The sequence below is a fragment of the Lissotriton helveticus genome, chromosome 7 (assembly GCF_964261635.1).
Source record: "Lissotriton helveticus chromosome 7, aLisHel1.1, whole genome shotgun sequence".
Classification (NCBI taxonomy): Eukaryota; Metazoa; Chordata; class Amphibia; order Caudata; family Salamandridae; genus Lissotriton; species Lissotriton helveticus.
Window position 1 is genome coordinate 675,118,668 of NC_136068.1, and position 15,496 is coordinate 675,134,163.

Below are 15,496 nucleotides of genomic sequence, written 5' to 3' on the forward strand. Positions count from 1 at the left end.
AGAGGACTTTGGCTAGCAGTGGGTACTTTTAATAGGAATAGAACTAACAAATGCCTCGTAATGTTGAAAAAATTCTGAAGAAATGCTCAACACCGGACGACCCGCTGGCAGATTGACGTCACAGAAAATGGTGGAAAGTACGGCCTGCCAGGCCCTAGCGCCGGTGAAGTGTACCGCTCATCCACCTCATGTGAGCAATAATGACATGATTAACATTTTAAAAGGGTTGCGAGCATTTACATTTATGGCCAATCCAGCAATGAGGAACAAATACCACTACTTTCTTTTTTACTAAGTCTAATTAATACATCCCCCTCTCCTCCCTCCCCCTAGTTTCAATATATTTCGTTCTGCTGTGCTCTCTTCGTCTTAAAGTGCTAAACTAAACCCATCCACCCTTTAGTATCCTACCCTGCTCCAGCCAACACAAACGGTAGCTGTCTCACTATCTTAGCTGTTACCCCTTCGCCTTTATTTAAGGTTTTGCTGTGACAGTCCTCCAGAACTAGTAAACATCCTCTCTCATGGATGCCCAGCGAATATAAGACTGAAAAACCTCTATGATCAAGCGCAGTAGTAAGCAGCAGACAATGCGAATTATCAGAGACATGTCCATGAAGGTTTCCTGCAGAGATCCAGTCCTTTTTGTGGTCTCGGTGGTGTCATATTGCTATCAATCAGGGGTCAGGCCATACCTCTTAACCGCTGTGGAGGTGGGAACATGGATTCATTTTGGGGTCGCCACCTGCCATGCCCCTTGTGACCCCTGGCACTGCCTTTGTAACCCCTACTGCCAGCAGTGGAAAAATCAGTAGCAGGAACAGAAGTAGCTCGTCCTTAATGACGTCGGTGGGGACTTCACTCACCTTGTTTTTTGTCATTTTTTAGGTCGAGCCAAGCAACATCACACATGCGCTGCTCACTCTGAGAGGCATGCTGTGTTAGTTTGGAAGCCCCACCCACTGCCTATACTATGCCTATGCTTGGGTCATTTTCCTTCGAAAATGCTGGCTTCTGATTCGTACATAGGCTTGTTAGTCCCGCCTTTTCCCGCCTTTTTTTTTTATATAGAGAACATGACTCGAATCGGGTATCAGAGCGCTTTACATAGCACCAGTTACGTTACATGAGGACACACATTCATGTTTGTTAGGCACGGGAAGATTAAGTGATTTGCCCAGAATCACAGGATGTTTGGCGTCATTACCGAGACTCGAACCCAGATGCCCAGGTCCGAGGTCGAGCGCCCTAGCCAGCCGTTAGGCCAACCGGCTTGTCTGCATTTGTTACCGCCCATAACAACTGGACCTTTCACTTGGCTCAGTACACGGTCTCTGTGAGTGAGCACTATTTTCTTTAATGGTCTTTCCTTACTCCAGCATGGTCCGCTTTCACTTTAGCGGCCGCGCTGCTTTATTTAATTAGTTTGCAGAGCAGTCTGCATCAGCTTAGTGCAGCACATGCAAACAAGTATTTGCAATGCAACGGGTCTCGCATTTACGCGAGTTTGAGCTATTACCAATGTAAATGACAATGTTTTTTATTGATATTTTTGTTTTTGAAACATAAAATAAACGCATTGTCATTTACAATGCCAATAGCTTAAACTCGTGTAAATGCGAGACCTATTGAATTGCAAATGCTTGTTTATTATACTAATTGAAAATAATATTACATTATATGCTATTAGTTTAATTAAAAAAATGGAATGCACATAGCTGGAAAACGACTTACCTGACAGCGGAGATAAGTACAAATAAATGTTTTTAAATACATGTATGCTGTGTGCGTGCTTCGAATTTTAAGTGTGTTTATGTAAGAGAGAGTGTATGTATGTGTGAATGTGTGTGCATGTATAGGCAGAGTGTGTGTTTATATGGGAGTGTGTGTGTTTGTGTGAATGTGTGTATATGTATAAACATATGCATGTGTGAGTGAAAGTGAAGGTCAAGTGGCATGTGAAGTCACATGCCACTTCCGCTATCCCAGACTTTTTGATAAATTGACGTCCATTGGTGGAACATACAAAAAAACTGTACCATGCTTGCCCCTTTACCGCTCAAAGACGCATAGCGCGCAGGAACTGATTTATTACACAACTTTGTGGTTAGTTACACAGAGGGCAAAGAGGAAGTGTGTCTGTGAGCGCTCACTCCTCCGTCGAGGACGATGGCGCAGCTCAGGGAGTGATGGGAAACATTTTATACCAAAAGGAACGTAATTTGCTACTACAAATCTGGTGTACTCGCTCTTAACTGCTAATTTAATTCACCCCAAAGGGTTTCAGGTGGAGGGAAAAGGCAACTGCTTTTGTTCTACCTTCTGACGGGTAAGTAATGCAACCAATCTACCTTTTTTATTTATTTATCACTCGTCTAGACTGACGTCAAATACAAAAGCATTTCATTTTTCTAAAACAGGCAATAAGACGAATCTTAGTTTATAGACTGCTATCTAGTCGAAGTATATTTTAAAAAGAACTCCCTTAGGACTGGTATTTTGAATGAGAAACGAAAGTCGACAGCTTGCTCTACTCAGCTAAGAAAATTCAGAATTTTGTGACAGCAGTGGGGGTGGCGCGAGTTACGTGATGAGTGGGAAGAACAATGAATAAGCTGAAGGATCATTTTAGAGAGTGATTGAGGGAAAAATACCCTGAATACCTTCAAATTCAACGCAAAGCTGACAGAAATTACGATCACCAGTATTAAGAACATTTTGAAAGGAAGTGAAATCATGTCAGGTATGAGTGTCAGAGGGAACTTGGGGGAAGGTGTAAGAACGAAAGTCCGGATTGGTTTATTGCAAAAGCTCCAGTCTGCAATGTTTTAATTGTTCCCTCAAAGTTCCTTTTGTTGTTACCTGGGGCCATATTACACATTGTCTCCCGGCAGGGCTTTAAGTGGGATGAAAAAACTGGGGGGCTCTCAAAGGGGCGTGGTCAGCGTAATTAAGGGCGTGGCTTAAATACAAGTAAGCAAAAAATCTGTGTTTAGCACAGTGTGCCGCCCGACATGTATTTTGCTGTTCCTGTCATTGCGTCCCTCCAGCTATATGATACAAGTCACATCATATCTACAAGTCAGGCCTATTGGCTTTGTCAATGGTTGTTAGTTGCGTAAGATAAATAAGCAAAAACTATGGCTTGTATATAATATTGAAAAAACTTCCACTTAAAGCCCTGGTGACACCACGACAATGTTGCTGCTCCCGAGTTTCAAAAAGAGAAGGGAAATCCATAGAGAAAAGTACTCTCTTTAAAGGATTTCCCTTTCTCACCAACGCTCACCTCGGGCACACCAATGTGCCTGCTGTCACTGCAGTACGGGGGAAAAAATGGACCGCCTGTGACACGGCAAAAAGCAGAGCCCGATAGAGACCCGTTTCGAGGCCCCCTTAAAAAAACTGCCGGTGCTCAGACCCGGTGAGACCCGGCCCACTTAAAGCCCTGTCTCCCGGGGGCACAATGGGCATGTGTGTCCGCTTTGTGCACCCCTGGGGCACAATGCTATTAGGGAAGGAGCTGCAGACGCTTGTGCGTCCCCTTCCGCAATACTGATATCGCTGGCACTATCACGAGAAGGCGTTCCCTCATTTTCATGGGAGCGTGGCCCTATACAAATGAAGGGGTCACCTTGCTTCTGCACCGTATTTTGTATGTGGGCACAGAGGCAAACAAACCCTTAGGAGGCACACTGAAAGTGTGCCACAAAAAGGTGGCACGCTTTCAGTGTGCCTCCTAAAAGCAGACCTCTGGAGGGGAGGAAAAGGGGTTCCATGGAACCTCCAGACATCCCCTGAAGGCAGGTATAGTCCCTTACTGCACCTACCTGCAGGGGCATAGGAGACACTAAAATTCTGGGGGGGGACAGGGACAACCTTGTGGACTTTCCAGTGACCCTATACAAATCACCGCCATTTAAACAAATACAATTGCGTACTTTCTAAGTGAAATATTAAGAAAAGCAGGCATGTTGTAACAATTTTCATTTATGCTTTGTTATTTACATTCATATAGTAATCAGACCAAATGTTAAAAAAACATGTATATGAATCATCTTGATGCACCAAGCAAACATAGGTGGCTGACTTAGGGTGGGGGAGTGCATTATGATTTGAAAAGTACCTGCTGCTGCATTCCTGGTCTCCAGCAATTTTCAGGCAACAATAAAAAGGAGAAGATAACTTTGGTGATTAATGTTCTTTATTGAGAGAGACCGAAGGTTTGTCTACTGGAAGTTTTGACTCTTGGTAAGGTAGACACAATGGGTTAATATGCATGCTGCAAAGAATGTGTACCAGGCAGATCAAAAAATGCATATCATGTAAATAGGTCAGTGAGTTACTGCTTTTGTCTCAGAGATTCTGTTGGTATTTGCAGTTTATAAGTTCAAATCTTAACATTGAACAGTGAGCTATTAACCGTCATCAAAGAGCTGCATGAAAACTTCAAGGTATAGATTAGAACATTATGATTTTTCCCCAGTATTTCCTTATCCTAATGTTGGAAATGGGTTCACTAGGATAGACATCAATTCTAATTATTAAAGAGAACCCCCAACCATGGTGTTATGTTTTAAATTCTGAGAGTGTGCTTCTTTAGTGTTGCAAAGCCATCCTGTGCCCTGGGCACTCCCCAACGTTTTGCTGACTGGTACTGGTGGTACCCGACTCTGACTGACCCTGGCCTCTGCCTGAACAGGCACAGGGCCAGTGCTGTTCTGAAAGAGACACTTAAAGATACTGTGAAAACACCTACATACACTAGGGTGCACTATGGGTTAGGGTACCCCTATGATTGGCATGACCTCTCCTATAAGGCCCTAGTTCATAATAGGGCAGGGAGATTAGAACTACCTTTAAGTCCCTAGAATATATTAGGGCATGGCAGTTTAGAAGGCCAGCAGCCCTTTCTGCATTTGCATGTGTGCACTGCTGAAGCCTGAGGTCAGTTTAAAAGTAGCCCTGTGTTGTAGGACTGCTTTTAAAAGGCAAATTGTGCCCAAACTCGACTTTTGGGTTTGGGGAACTTATAAATTGATCAACTACAATGCTGGGGCAAAATTAAGTTAAGTGGAAAAAAAATTCCACTTAACTATGGCTGTATCATATTTGCCACATAATACATCATCTGCAGCATAATCTAACGATTTGACCAAAAACAATTTTGTAGCTCAAACGGTTCGAAAATTACTAAAAGAAATGTGACTTATGTTGCTGTGAAGTGTAGGGCCATTTTCAAAGGTTGACTGGTCACCTTTCCCTGTGCAGCATTTGTATGTTACACAGGTACTAATGAGGCAAAAGCTTTGTAGAGGCTGTTAGTATGTTTAAATATGTTAAGATCATAAAGTATCATAAAATGTACCGCATTACGCTGCAGCCTTTTTATTGTTGCATCATTTAGTCAACACTGCAACATAATTTTGGCCTCCATTGCTGCATACCTCCAGTGGCCCGAAAGAAGGCTGCACATGTTAAAAGTGTTTGTGCATGAAGCAGAGACCATGAAATTTGCAAACTTAGTGGCTGATTACGAAGGCAGGCGGACTTCAGTCCGTCAGCCATCGAATCAGGGAATGGGACCGCTGGCCTTCAAGGTGGCGGCCCGACGATAGGCATTACAATGCAACCGCCACTATGGCGTTCGCAGTGCCTATCTTTTACATTGCAGCAGGTGCTGCTGGCTGCATCATCTGCCGCAATGTAAAAACTGACTTGTCAATCAATCAATCATAGCATTTGTAAAGCGCACTACATACCTGTGAGGGTCCCAAGGTGCTAGGGGGGGGGGACTGCTACTGTTCGAAGAGCTAGGTCTTGAGGAGTCTCTTGAAGGTTAGAAGGTCTTCGGTTTGTCGTAGGCAGATGGGGAGGGTGTTCCATGTCTTGGTGGCGAGGTGGGAGAATGATCTACCACCAGTGCTCACCCTTCGGGTGCGGGGGACAATGGCGAGGGCGTGGTCTGCGGAGCGGAACTGGCGGGCAGGGGTGTAGAAGCCGAGTCGTCTGTTGATGTACGCCGGTCTGGTGTCGTGGAGTGCCTTGTATGCATGGGTGAGGAGCTTGAAGGTTATCCTCTTGTTGATGGGGAGCCAGTGCAGGTCTTTCAGGTGGGGTGTGATGTGGCTGCGGCGGGGTATGTTGAGGATCAGTCGTGCGGAGGCATTCTGGATGCGTTACAGTCGTGACAGGAGTTTGGCCGGGGCTCCTGCATAGAGTGCGTTGCCGTAGCCCAGTCTACTGATGACGAGGGCTTGGGTGACTGTCCTTCTAGTTTCGGTGGGGATCCACTTGAAGATCCTGCGAAGCATGCAGAGGGTGTTGAAGCAGGTGAAGGAGACGGCGTTGACCTGCTTTGTCATGGAGAGTGTGGGGTCAAGGATGATCTCTAGGTTTCGTGTGTGGTTGCTGGGTGCTCATAGTGCCGTTGGCTACCAGGAGTCGTCCCAGGCCGATGGGGTTGAGCCGAAGATGAGGATCTCTGTCTTGTCCGAGTTCAGCTTCAGTCGGCTGTCCCTCATCCAGTCGGGGACAGCCTTTATTCCTTCGTGGAGGTTGGTTTTGGCAGTGTGGGAGTCCTTGGTGAGTGAGAGAATCAGCTGGGTGTTGTCAGCGTAGGAGATGATGTTTAAGTTGTGCTGTCACGCGACGTGGGCGAGTGGTGCCATGTAGACGTTGAACAACGTTGGGGTGAGGGATGAGCTTTGGGGTACACCGCAGATTATCTTGGTGGTTTTGGAGCGGAAGGGGGGAGGCGGACGCTCTTTCAGGTCCCATGTCTGGGGGCTGAGGGGAAAGGGGCCCGCTATGGGCCTCCAATGTTCCTTTCCGCCAACTTTTCCATGGCGGGTGAACTGCCATGGATAGGCTGGCGGGTAAGGGGTATCGTAAGCCCTACTGTGGTGCCTGGTTGGCACCACCAGCATTGTAGGAACCAAGAGCCCCTCCGCCGCACTGGCGGGCTCAAGTAGCCAGTCGGGTGCGTGGCGGTTGGTCTTTCCGACCGCCAGGAAAGCACCCGCCATTGTAATATGGTTGGCGTTGATGCAGTCACTGATGGCAGTGGGACCGCCAATGACGGGGTGACGTGGTGGTTCCACCTTCATTATAATCACCCCCTAAGTTTGGTGTGCATGCAAATCCTAAATTGCCAACCCCTAGTAAGTTGCACCACTACTGCTGAAAAAGGCCAATGGAGGTACCAATGGGTAAGGTGGACTGGCCTCAAGGATCTTGTGACTTCAGTGACAGTCACTGTCGATCTAGGGTGTGCTTCTTTGTATGCCTGCTCGCAAGACTGGAGGTGAACTGCAGTATGGATTGTGGTGGACAGGACTTCCAGGTTAACTCACACTTGCCACCGTTGGGGTCCACCTGCGGGTGCTAAGACACCAGGGCTTCTAAGGTCTATCGGGCCTTCTAAGGTGTAGCATCGAAATGAGCTCTGTCGAAGGAAATATGGACATTTTGGAATGAGTATAGGGGGACCATCTGCGAGCCTCCTCACGCCCCGCAGACTGGCTCAGAGGACACTGATTAAAGAGACTTCTCCTTGATGTATATATGCGAATATGCTGTAATGTCGATGTATTGCTGGTACCGTAGCAGACTCGTGAATGTGTAACATGCTTACTGTGTTTTCCATTCCTAAAATAAAAAAGAATTAAAAAAAAAAAGAAATGAGCTCTGTCAGGAGTGCGGTCTGGTGGACTGGTTGGAAATGGTGCTCCAGTTCCGAATTCAGCAGCTCTGGCCAGAGTGCCACATCCTCTGCCACACTGAACACCATAGTGCCCCACTGAGAGAAACTTGCACTGCCTTCAGCTACAACTCAATTGTGCTGCAACTAAATTCAAATTATGCACTTGTTAACGCGGGATTACTGGTTACTAGTTACCTTACCAAATCCCAAACTAAGTCGACTGAATCGTTGGTACCTGTCATTGAGTAAAAGGTAATCTAAAAATAAGTCAATCAATTTAAGAACTTACACCACTCTAAATGACCACTGACCAAAATTTAAGTTTCAAAGATTTAATATAAAGTCAAAGATAACTGAAGATACAAACTTCTCAAAATGAGATTCAGAAGATAAATTGGTATCACTATGAACATGAACTTTTTGAATAGTCTGAGTCTGAAAAACAGAATAATGAGTACAACTTCCAACAACATAAGCGTTGCCAAAATGGATACAAGTTGCAACCTCAAAGTCATTACAGAAAAGAAAATTAAGGTTAGTCTGTCCCTACACTATATTAAGTGACATCCCTACTTAACAAGATCTTTACCCCTCTAGGTGTCAGCCGTGGTGACTTCCTAAGAAGATCACGCACTTCTCTTTGTCTCTTCTCTGATAATGGGTCTCTCCTGATCAGCCTATCTGCCTACCCATCCGCTTCCTTAGGCTCCCAAAATCATCTGCTCTGCTCTCCTCCCGGGTCGCTTTCCCTAATACCAAATCACATTTCCAATAGAAACGCCCCTTGGGACGCCCCTCACGTGGTACATCTTTGCGCGGTAAACTCCATGATGGTACTCTTCAAGACCCTCGTTATAGTTGACCTTGGTTCCCAGGCTTCTTCTCCAGTGCGCTGATACCCCCTGAAATTCCTGGAAACTCCTACAGGCCTGCGCCAAGCGCCACTGAACAAAGTCCCTTTCATTCGAGCTGATTAAGACCCTCGCACCTGCATACAGTTCGTCCTGCAGTGGGCCTCAAATTCCAGACTCCACCATATCTTTAGGTCGTAAAACACACTCAAAGCTCGGTGCTGGACACCTCTCGACTTCTTCCCTAACGAGCACATGGCAGTTCAAACGATATGACATTATCAGTTCAGGCCTACTTGATTTACATGAAGCAGGTCCCTGCACTCTTAAAACATTAACTTGATTTAAACAGCAACATTCTTAACTAGCATACGTTTCTAAAACAACACATCTATAAAACATATATTTCAAACTTAATTCGATAATACATTTGTGGAAGAACCAGGTTAACTCCATCTCACATTATTTTAGCAGCACGTTTAGATTTGCTGTGAATTGCCCTAAGGCCTACACAATATACTGGATTTTTAGAGTTCTATTTCACTCTAACATGATTCCTTTAACATGGGAACATGAGGTTTTCATATTCATTCCAACATTTCTACATTAATCTCACACAGTTATGATTATTGTTACTCTACTTAAACATTTTATACATTTCACTACTGAATATAAGACACTCTGTGTATTTCACTTCTAAATATAAAACACTCGTGTGCAAAAGCATGTTTAAACTAACTACGTGCTTGTAAATATGGTGCACTCATACATTTTTCAGACTTGTGCTCTCTCAATCCCCCCTTTGATGACCTTCAGGGGTCATCACCATCAAGACACTATTACAAAATGTAGAACCCTTCAAAGTGAAGTCGTAGCAGTGCCACCTCTTTTCATTGTCTCTAATGCCTATAGACTCCTGTATTGGGTGTCCTGCATCGCTGTCAACTTTTCCTCCTGTTTCCTCATAGTTCTCTGTAACCTATTTGCTCTATACCACTGATACAAACGCACCAATCCCCACAAAGTGATTACACAAATCACTATTATGATGATGGGTTTCAGTATGTACCAAACGATACCCTTTCCTAAGTTGGCAAACCAACTTCCAACTTTACCCATTCCATGACCTACTTTTTCCCACACATTTATCTTTGTCAGATCCTCAATTTCGTAGTGTATGGCAGTGATGTTTCGTATATACTTCTCTAGAGGTTTTGAATTGTCTGGAATGTAAGTGCAACACTCCTGGACCTTCAAAGCCTTACAGACTCCTCCCTCTTTAGCTAACAGAACGTCTAAAGCAAGTCGGTTCTGAAGAACCATTGCCCTAATCGATTGCATCTCACCTTCTATCAGCATCAATGATCTAGCAGTACTGGCAGACAGCCTATCTACGACTGTAGCTAACCTCCTAATCTTAATGTCATTCAATATCAGTCCTAAGAAAGGGAATGCAGCACCGAGTACATCTCCAACTACTTCTGCTGCACCCAGCCCTCTCTTCCACCTAGTTGGTATTTCTTTCTTTGTCGTTTCTAAATTCTCAACATGATATATTTTAGGGAAGACAACAGCCAGATAGCATGATCCATACCAATTATCTGGTAGCTTCACATAGGCATTTCTTCCACATACAAAATATACATTTGGAATTGCTTGCATCCCTTTCAAAAAATCCTTAGAGTAATACTCCAGTTGAAAGGCATGTTCACAATTGACTTGACCTACATAAAAATTCTCATAATAGGAGTAACTCCTATGGATGCACAGTTTCCCCCGTTTCTCCTTATCTAAAGCAATTGGACCAATACTACCCTTTCTTTGATGTGCCCTTTCCTCCTTGGTCCAATCTGTTTCCCATTGTCCTGAGGCCTTCAGAATCTTCTGCCTCCTGTATCTAGTATCTACCTGTCCTATAAACTTTTTCTCAATTTCTGACACTTGACAAGTCAGATTGTTTCTTCGAGCATGTGAAGTATCTAATGTTTTCCATGGAATAAACCATTTGTGCAATCTGTCTTCGCTTTTGTAGTAGTCCCACTTGTTCAAATGCTTGAAATTCGGGACCTCTGGCAATGTCGAGTCGAAATTCGAGAAATAATACTCAAATCCTTCTCGTCCATAAAATATGCTCAACAACAAACTGCATGTGATTCCATATGTCAATGGAAGATGATGGTATCTGATACCCTCCTCCACAGAAGCTGGTAATTGCATACAAACGTAGCAATTCTTCACCTCCATGGCATCAACGTATTCATAAAGCAATTTAGCATAAGCATTCGACCTGTAATTTCCCTGTGACTCATCTGTGTGTAACCTCTTTATTTCTGCATCTAACAACGCTTTGTCTTTATCGTTGATGTTTCCCTTATCATTAACAATAGTGGTTCTCGGTGTTGACACTCCCTTGACCTCCTTAACTGCAGTTGCATCTCTCTCGTGTCCCACTATGTATGAGACAGTAACCACTAAAACTATCAGGGAAATCACCACTCCCAACAATGTGCCAACTATACATTTTGCCCTGCGGTTCGGGTTGCCAGCCTCCATGTTCTCAAACAGTGTAGTTCTTGACTTTCTTCCAGCATTCGCTTCTTCTTCTCTCTGTACAAAGTCTTTCTTTTACATACTGTCCCTCTTTGGAACACTTGGAAGCCGACAATTTACTCCGCAAAACATTTTAAAGTCCTGTAGAAAACAGACAACCCTAGCCCTTCTCCATCCGCTAAAAGGAAACCCCTACCAATTTTCTTCTTCCACTCGGCGCTAGGTTATCTTGCAGTAATTTTTCAAAGTCCTTTCAAAAAGTCTTTTTACAACAAAGTGTTAGTCCAAAACAATGAGCATTCCAAGAGCTTCCACTACTCGCTCAAGCATTTCTAACCGAAGGAGCGTTCCCTCCAACACTGGATATCGTGAACAGCAAACTGGAAATTCAACTGTTTCTAAAATCAATTTTCTTATTCCGCTTAGGAGAGGGGGATAGACGATGTTGAGTGTCAGCAACCTTTCAGTCTCCGCCCCCGGTAGCAGGAACAGAATTTGTACAGTGATGATTGGGTCAGTTCTGATCAGGTTCACTTCCCTGACCCTCCCGGTTCTGTGCCCCACCGACATCTGCAACGAGGTAGGTCCAATCAGGAGTAGAGTATCTTCTACTAGGCACTCGCACCCTCCTTGATCTTCTAGGGCCCTCCTCGGTTCCCTCTTGGGTATCTTCCTCGTGATCCGAGTCTTCGGATATAGGAACAAGTGTTTCTTCCTGGGCCGACCTCAAACTTAGCCTCCTGTCTCTTCCCGGCCAAGTGGCAGCCTCACACCTTGTTCTCCTATATCTCGTCCTCACACTCGGTTCTTGATCACTTTGGTACTGATCTGTGTCTGTTTCGTATTCACTGCTGCTCTCTCCTTCAGTTGCGTCTTCAGTCTCACTGCCGTCCTGCCTTCGCTCTTCTTCTGAATCCGATGCGTTCCCAACTTCTTCCGACACCCCCTCAGCTGCTTCGATCCCTTCTTGCGACTCTTCTTCCACTTCTGGGCTTTCGTCTGGGATAGGAGCTGTTTCTTCTAGAGGTGCTGGAACTCTTCGAGTATGGGATGCATGGATCCAATTAGGTAGCCCCCCGCACTTCACCGCGGTGTTCGTTATCAGGATTACCTGAAAAGGCCCACGCCAGCGAACATCTAGGCAGTTCTTCCGGACGTGTTTTTTAACCAACACCCAGTCCCCTGGGTTCAGGTCATGACACAGGTTCCTCGATGCTGGAACTTCAGCCGCATGCACCTGAAGGGACACAGAATGGATGGCGTCAGACAGTCCTTTACAATAATCCAAGATCAGATCATCTGTAATATTCAACAGGGCAGCAGTTGGAACTGTGGGAAGTCTCATGGCCCTCCCCATCAGAATCTCGTGTGGAGAGAGACCTGTCCTCCTGTCAGGGGTGCTGCGCATGCTCATAAGCACTAAAGGAAGAGCATCTGGCCAACTCAAAGATGTGGATGCCACTACTTTAGCCAATCTATTCTTCAAAGTGCCGTTCACTTGTTCCACAATTCCTGAAGCTTCTGGTCGATAACTACAATGCAGCTTTTGATCGATATTCAGTGTGGAACACAACATCTTCACTATTTTGCTGTTAAAATGTTTTCCTCTGTCCGATTCCAAAGAGGCAGGCACCCCGAAGCACGGTATCAACTCCCTGAGCAGCAATTTTGCCACTGTGAGTGTATCGCACTTACGTGTAGGGTACGCTTCAACCCATCTGGAAAATACGCATACAATCACCAACACATACCGAAGGCGATTAACTCTTGGCATTTCGATGAAATCTAGTTGCATTCTATTGAAAGGCCCCCCCGACCTCCCAATGTGACTCAGTGTGACTGGTGTTCGTTTGCCTACGTTCAGTTGTTGGCAGGTAACACATCGCTTACATACTGATTCTGCTGCTATTCTAAATTTAGGGCAATACCAAGTTTGCCTAAACACTCTCATCATAGCATCCCTTCCTAGATGTACTGGACCATGTATTTCTCTCGCCATGGGATTAGCTAATTCTTCAGGTAACACAGCCCTCCCATCTGCTGAAACCCAAAAATCCATTTCACTTCGCACGCAACCTGCTATTTCCCATGCCTTTTTCTCTGTTTCAGGTGCGTTCTCCTGCATCATTCTTAAATCCTCCCAAGTATCTACAGTTTCTAACATCATGCTTAATTCTGTCTTTTCTTCAGCACCATCTATTTCCACTTTTGAAAAAGAATAATCTTGTTCCGCACAATAACGTGCGACCTCATCAGCGTACCTGTTGCCTTGTGACACAAAATCTGTATTCTTAGTATGAGCTACACACTTTACTATTGCGATGTCAACTGGACCTTGTAATGCTTCTAACAACAGTCGCACAAATTCTCCATTTTGAATGGGCGAACCAGAGGAGGTCATGTAACCCCTCTGAGACCACAACTGCCCGAAATCATGAACCACACCGAAACCATATTGGCTGTCAGTGTATATGGTGACTCTCTTTCCGTTTCCTGCTATGCAGGCACGAGTTAGGGCAATGATTTCTGCTACCTGTGCGGAATGTACTCCTTCCAGGCAAGCGGCTTCCACAACTCCAGTAATGGTACAAACAGCATAAGCTGCTCTCAACCGACCAGTATCGTCTCTTAAACATGAGCCATCAACAAAATAAATTTCATCGGGGTCAGACAACGGCTCATCCACAATATCTGGTCTGGGTTTCGTGCATAGTTCAGTCACATCAAGGCAATCGTGGTCTTCACATCCTTCGCCTTCTATTACAGTAGGTAATGGCATTAAAGTAGCAGGATTTAAGACAGAGCATCTCCTGAGAGTCACGTTCTCCGCGGCAAGAATAACTTGCTCGTAGCGCGTGAGCCTACTATTGGTCAGATGCTGCGTCTTCGTCCTGGTCATTAGCAATTCAACTGAATGTGGTACATACACAACCACTGGATGTCCCATCACAATACTCTCGCTCCTTTCAATGCTGACACCCGTTGCAGCAACGGATTTGAGACATCCGGGCAACGCTGCGGCTACTGGATCTAATGTAGCCGAAAAATATGCAACTGGTCTACGGGCATTTCCGTGGGTCTGTGCCAAGACTGACAAAGCACATCCCTCTCTCTCACAGCAATAGAGTGAAAATGGCTTCTCGTAATCGGGCATTCGCAGAGCCGGAGCACGACACAAATCGTCTCTCAGCTGCAAGAACGCCACCAAGCATTCTTCGTCCCATGGTACCGGATCACTCACCTCCTTGTGCGTCAGTTTCTGTAAGGGCTTTGCTTTCAGTGAAAAGTTAACTATCCACTGTCGGCAGTAACCCACCATTCCTAGGAACATTCTAACTTCTCTCTGTGTTGTAGGCGCATTCATCTTCATTATCGCCTCAATCCTCTCTGGTGACACCTTACGTTTTCCTTTCTCTAACCGGTGCCCTAAATACTGTACTTCTGTCAGACAGTACTGCAACTTGCTCGGAGATACCTTATGTCCATTTTCAGCTAAATGGTTCAGTAAGGCAATTGAGTCTATTTTACAGGCTTCCTCTGTCTCTGACGCAACAAGTAGGTCATCTATGTACTGGACCAGAACCGAATTCTGCGGCAGCACTAGATTTTCGAGATTCTTCTTCAACAACTGGTTGAAGATGGATGGACTGTCTGTGAATCCTTGTGGGATTCGACACCATGTTAAAACGCGATCTTCCATTTTAAAAGCAAAAAGATACCTGCTCTCTTCATCCAATGGGATGGAAAAGAAAGCCTGGCAAAGATCTATCACTGTGAACCATTCTGCCTGACATGGTATTTGAAACAGTATCACTGAAGGATTCGGTACCACGGGACAACATGAAACGACTATGTTGTTAATTTTTCGTAAATCCTGCACTATCCTGAATTTCCCACTAGGTTTCTGCAAACCCATAATCGGGGAGTTACAAGGACTACCCACGATTTCTTTCAGTATTCCCTGTTGTATCATTGACTCGATCACAGGTTTTATTCCTACAATCGTTTCCTGGGACAATTTGTATTGAGGCGTTCTTGGAAACTCGGCATTTGGTTTTACTAGTATTTTTACCGGTTCTACCCCTTTAATCAATCCTATTTCTTCTCCTGTGAAATCCCATACCTCTGACGCCACTGCATCTCGTAAGTCTTGAGGAAGATCTTCTACTGTCAGAGTAGGATATAGTTCTACACAGGATTTTGAATTGGCCACCTTAAAGGTAGCATCATCGTCGGTAGTCTGTACCTCCACTCCTTGCGGGGTGCAGTATATTGTGCAGTTCAATTTGCACAACAAGTCCCTTCCTAACAGACATACCGGACTCGAGTCACAAACCACAAACTGATGTTCGTTCATATGGTTTCCTATCTTCACAGACACTGGTTCTGT

General features: G+C 45.0%; 1 protein-coding gene across 1 annotated transcript in view; it reads left to right on the forward strand.

Moving 5' to 3' along the window:
- The first annotated feature begins 2,141 nt into the window (after positions 1 to 2,141).
- Positions 2,142 to 15,496, forward strand: part of LOC144766967 (uncharacterized) — a 58,325-nt gene continuing 44,970 nt past the window's right edge. The window contains exon 1 of the mRNA XM_078650648.1: positions 2,142 to 2,329. The gene's annotated coding sequence lies outside the window, so the exon portion shown is untranslated. The remainder of the gene's footprint in view (positions 2,330 to 15,496) is intronic.